General features: G+C 41.4%; 1 pseudogene; it reads right to left on the bottom strand.

Moving 5' to 3' along the window:
* Positions 1-1,023: 1,023 nt before the first annotated feature.
* Positions 1,024-1,755, bottom strand: LOC128577011 (ribosomal protein S6 kinase beta-1-like; annotated as a pseudogene).
* Positions 1,756-6,174: the final 4,419 nt, after the last annotated feature.

A 6,174-nucleotide genomic window follows, 5' to 3' on the forward strand; every position in this document is an offset into this window, starting at 1 on the left:
TCAAGAGTTTTCCCTGCACTTTCTTCAAGTATTTTTATAGTTTCATGTCTGAAGTTTAAATCTTTTATCCAGTGAGAGTCTATCTTAGTTAATGGTGAAAGGTGTGGGTCCAGTTTCAATCTCCTACAGGTTGCCAGCCAGTTCACCCAGCACCATTTGTTAAATAGAGAATCTTTTCCCCACTGAATGTTTATTTATTTATTTATTTATTTTATTAAATCATAGCTGTGTACATTGATATGATCATGGGGCATCATTCACTAGCTTCACAGACTGTTTACCAAGTTCTGAATGTTTTTAATTGGCTTGTCAAAGATCAAATAACGGTAAGTAGCTGGATTCATCTCTTGGTTCTCTATTCTGTTCCAGATATCTACTTCTCTGTTTTTGTCCCAATACCATGGCCCGGAGTTCGGCTGTCATATTGGAAGTGGTGCTTATGCTTCCCCACTCATTGTCAAGTCCATTTGCTCTATTCCACTTGTTTCCATTGGTTATTCCATGGGTGTCTGAGGATTTGCTGTGCTAGCTGAAGCACCTCTTCCCCAGAAATCCCCAGGAGAGAATTTGACTGGGCTGACAGGTGTTTGTGGGCTGCCAATAAATCTTCCAGGTGATCAGATTTTTGGTTCAAAGGAAAACTTCTCTTCCCTACTTTCAAGTACAGATGGAACCACATATGTAAAACCCAGAAAGACCTGGTTGGCACTTTCACTGAGAGTTGAGTCATCTGGGCTATCAACAGGTGTCTGACGTGTAAACTTGGAATCAAACTGACTCACATCCTCTTCAGATTGCAAAAGAGGTTTAAAAGGGGGCTCCACCTTCTGAGCCAGAAGATCTTCCCAATTAATGTGTCTAAAGAATGGATGAGCTTGAACTTCTCCAGCATCCCCAGGACCAGCTCCAAGATGAGAAGCAGCATTTCTTTTCAGCAGCTTTTTAAGCAGATCTCTGGCTTCTTGTGTGAGGTAGGGAGGCAAATTGAGTTTACATTTGAGGATTTTGTCAATTGTTTTCTTTCTATTCTCCCCAGTAAAGGGGTTCATACATTAATGCTCCCAAACTCCACCAATCCACAGCATGATTGTGGTCCCTTCTCATCAAGATTTTAGGGGCCATGTATTCTATTTGTTCCACAAAATGTGTGTGTGACCGTTCCATCATGAATAGATTCTTTGCATAGTCCAAAGTCTGTTAGCTTCACATGACCGTGGTAATTAAGCATGATATTCTCCAGCTTCAGGTTTCTGTAGATGATCCCCCTTTGATGTAAATGCCCCAAAGCCATGGAGATTTCTGCCAAGTAAAAGCAGGCTGTGTCTTCCATAAATATTTCCTCTCTTTCCAACTGCATAAATAGTTTTCCTCCACTGAGATACTCAAGGATGAGGTAGAGTTTTCCACCGGTCTGAAAGGTATAAATTAAATCCACAATGAAGGGTTGCTTTACTTCCTCCAGAATATTCCGTTCTGCTTTAGTGTGAGCTGTATCTAGCATTTCTTACTATCATTGCCTTTTTAAGCACCTTCATGGCAAATATTTCCCCAGTATTTGCTCCTGTTACTTTTCGTACTTGAAAAACCTTTCCATAACCCCCTTTACCAAGTACCCGAAGTAGTTCAAAACATTCTGGTCTGATTTTTTTCTGGCCCTCTGTTCACACTAGTTTCTAAGATTTCAAATTTCTCACAATGCTCCATGCCAAGTTCATATGGTCCAACTCCCCCATGGTCCATGCTTTCATTTAACTGACCCCCAAATCTTGGAGTATTTAAAAATAGTTGGTACTGGGGCGGCGCCTGTGGCTCAAAGGAGTAGAGCATCGGCCCCATATGCTGGAGGTGGTGGGTTCAAACCCAGCCCTGGCCAAAAACCCCTCCTGCAGCTCATCTTCAGAGCCCGCATCCTCTGGCTCCAGGTCTATGTCAAACACTCCTGCCATATCCTCAGCATCCCTGTCTCGTAAGTCTGGCGCTGGGTAAAAGCTGTCTCACCTCCGTTGTCACCTCACAGGCCGGGGCCCGCTGCAACCACAGCAGCTAATGCCGCCATCACTGGCTGCTTAGCATCTCACTGTCTTCTTGCTTTGGAAACACCTCCTTTCACAATTCCAGTCTTAGCCTTCCCTCCTTTTTCACTTCTAGCATCATGGACATCTTTGTAGCCAATTTGTGCCAGGGGGGTCCTGCAGGATGCCTAGAAAGTCCCACAGGGCACTTTCTGATGGGCCAAAGACCAATGCAAAGGGTCAGTCTACTGGTATTTGGCATGGGGTGAGGAAGGGGTAATTGAAAACTTGATATGGAAGATCATGTGTGGGTTTCCTCTGGGCACATATGTACCATGGAAGCTCAGGGATCACTGCTTTGGAATTTTCAAGATATCTGTCATCAACCCTGTAGGTTGCTGACACCAACATCTTTCCTATTTCATGCCCTTTGGTGAAAATGCATCCTGTTATAGACATGTTCCCTACTACACCTGACCCAGAAGGATCTTGTCTGCACTTCAGTGTCCTTCCAAGATAAGTTGGGATGAATACCATTGATGAATTATGGAGAGACGAGATATGGGGCTCATGTTGATAGTATGGTGAGATCAATACCTGACCTATAGGTAGGTTAATAGCCAAAGGACTGGCCTGGGAATCTGGGTCTCACCTCTGGTTAATGACAGGCCAGCGCTCATAAGGCAAATTCAGGAAATCCTTCACATGCCAGGAGTCTGGAAGGAAATGGTGCCTACTTTATACTGTTGCCTGTTTTAATGCTTCCAAGAGGCCCAGGACAGTGTTCAGGGGATCTGAATGAAAAGCCACTGAAGTCACTTGCATACTAGCACAATTGTCACTTCAGGCCTTAGGCTTCCCCTACCAGGTTACATAGCTTCTCCTACTTGTCTAATTCTGTTCCCGTATTTCTTAAATTCATAACTTCATCCTCCCTCTTGGTTTAGACCAGCGTAGATTAGCAACTTGATTTTGTATTGTCCTTGTGGCTCTGATGTGAAATTCCCTTAGGACAATTCTTCAAGTAACTTCTCTTGGACTCCATTCAGTGCAATAATAATAACAATGAAAAAGAAGAAAACTAAGAGAAGGCGAGGAGATGCTAATATTTATTGAGATGCTACTCAGTGGCAGGCATTGCACTATTCATTTTGTTACATTTTTAAATTGTACTTGCTCCTTACAAAGCCCTATGAAATACTTACTATTATTATCACCATTTTATAGCTCAAAAATATAAGGTTCACTAAGGTTACTTGCCCAAATTATGCTGGTAGAGAGAGACACAGAACTAGGATTCCAACCCAGATTTATTCAACTCCAGAGCCCATGCCCTTAGCCATACCGAATCCTTAGATCATGCCACTATGCTGTTTAAATCATTCAGTAGCCTTACTCTTGTTTACAGGGAAATGTCCAAATGAGTTAACACAGTTTCTAAGGCTCTCTATGACAGTGGCTTATAAATGTTTTTCACCAAAACTAACAGTAAGAACTACATTTTACCCACTGTCATCATTTCCCCTCGGTCATTCAGGTTTTGGTGCTAGAAGTCCACAACTTTTAGCTACTTTCTGAAAAACACATGTTCTTCCTTTTATATTGTCTGCCCTTCTTCTGAGCTCTATCTCACCTGTCAGTGCTGGGCCCAGAAATAATTTCACTCATGAAAGCAGACCAGCCTCTGGAGTTCAGATACCAAGTACCCATACCTCTCTCTAAGCCAAAGACATAGGCCTCTGTTAATTATGTGGGCAACTGGTGCTATAATAGTTTGATGGTTAAGTACAGAACTTTGGGGGTCAGTTAGACCAGAGTTTGAATCCTGGCTCTGCCTCACTAGCTGTGTGACACTGTTTGTCTTAATTTCCTTTAGTAAAATGGAGATCATAACCATTGTATCTATACCATAATGATGCTATGAGGATTATACGAACCAATTCATATACATCACTCAGAGTCTTTGCAGTTATCTAGCTTGATTCCCTGATTCTCGCAAGGAAGGGTGTTGGCTCTGCATTCAATCTGGGTTAAGATTACAGCTCTTCCATTTGTTACCTGTATGACTCTTAGCAAATTAACCTCTGAGCCCTTCTCTTTACCCATGAAATCAAAGGGATTAAAAAATGCACAGAAATGTGCTTAGCGATTTTACACTGGTCTGTACTTTGGTCAATATCACTTGGAAAATTGCTTCTGAGTCAGATTCATTACAAATTGCCACCTCATCATCCATTGGAACAAAACCTTCAAAATCTACTCCCTTGAATTCTTCCATGGGAGATGGAGTCTGATGGGGCCAAAACATTGTGCTCTTGGGTTGTGACAAATTCAAGTGTATCATTTCTGGCTGAATTTTATTCCAAATAGAACTGATCCAGAGGACAGCACCCTGTATCATTAACTGATAAAGTGGATGAAGTTGCTTCCACGGGTGGAACACAGGTTTGTTTGTATTTTAGTAATGACCCACTGCAGGATCTGGGCTCAGAAGTGCATTTTAAATGTTTTGGTGATGCCTTGGTCAAGAGGCATCATTTAGATCAGTGATTCTCAACCTTCCTAATGCTGCGGCCCTTTAATACAGTTCCTGTGGGTTGTGATCCACAGGTTGAGAACCACTGATCTAGATTTTTGAGGTTGCTTTTTGGAGGCAGAAATTTCAGTGTCACATTGTGGGTGGCCAGACCCATTGTCTACTGTCAGCAGAATGGACCATTTCTTCATTTCTCAGTTGAGACCTCTTATCCATTCCTCAAATAAGGCACCAGTCATCCACACACATTTGTTTGATCTCCAAGTGATGGGAGATGTATTTGGGCTTCAGGTTCTTGAATGAGCATGACTTTGCCAATGTACCCATCACCAAGGACTTCAGTTTCTCTCCAGTTGAGCTAGCGCAAGGCAGAACTGTGAAACATTCTTTGGTAAGTTTTCTGCTCTTATATTTGTCGCCCTTCATGATGAGGCTTCTGTCAGGCATTGCCTTGAAAAAGAGTCTGCACACATCAGCTTTAAAGATGTCATCATCTTTGAAGCCTCTGGTGAAGTCTGGGGACTTTTTGGTGAACTCTTTCACAACTTCTACTGGAACTTCATTGGATTCACTGTATGAGACTTCTGGGAAATCTCATGTTACAGTTTAGATTTCTCAAGCCAGCCACTTGAAGTTTGGAAATGTGCCACCCCAATTCCTGTGCAATTTTTTTTAGCAACTTCTTGGATCATTGGCCTGGAGATTGTTAAATACCCGCATTTGTTTGAATCACTTAATGTGACTTCATTGGTTTCATCAAGGAAAGTCTTCCTCCTTTTCCACTGAATTCCTTACCACATTTCTCCAAGTATTCACATTTACATTTTTGGATGTTGCTAACTGTGGTCTTGCTAACATCAAAGTGTTCTGCTATCTTTTTTGGCTGCTGCTTTCCAGAAAATGTAGATCAGCCTTTTCCTTTAATGTCAGCTCTTTGAGTTCTTTCCTTTGGGCCATCATGTTTCAATTAACTGCACAGCTTTTCACTAATTGTAGGATGTACCTACAATTCAGACCGGTCCTTCATGTTGATAAAATCTTCCATAACACATGATAAACAATAGGGTGTTAGTTCTAATCCAACACATGGCAATAATAAAACATGAAAAAAGAAATTATACTCAGCAAAAAGATAATACAAGTAAGGGGAAAAGCCCACACCTTCTACCCCTTAGTGTAGAGTGGACTCAATTAGTCAAGTTATAGAGGGTAAATTAATATTGTGTGTCATGATCCAAGTGGTCAATATACAATTTACAGAGGTGTCCAATATATGTGATGCATGTCCAGTCTATGAAAAGTAGGTCAACTTAAGGAGGTGGTTGATGTAGGAAGGTGGTCAACTATGAGGTTCTAACTGTATTTTAAAGGTTCATCCATGTTGTACCATAAATCAGTACTTCACTCCTTTTTTTTGGCTAAATCATCCTTCATTGTATGAATATACCACAACTTATTTATCATTCATCTGTTGATGGAATTTTGGTTTGTTTTTACCTTTTATGTACTGTTAATAGTGCTTTTATTACCATCTGTGAACAAGTATTTGTTGAGCTACCTCTTTTCAATTCTTTGGGGCACATACCTAGGAGGAGAATTGCTTGGTCATGTGGTAATTCCTTGTTT

Source organism: Nycticebus coucang, chromosome X, assembly GCF_027406575.1.
Source record: "Nycticebus coucang isolate mNycCou1 chromosome X, mNycCou1.pri, whole genome shotgun sequence".
NCBI lineage: Eukaryota > Metazoa > Chordata > Mammalia > Primates > Lorisidae > Nycticebus > Nycticebus coucang.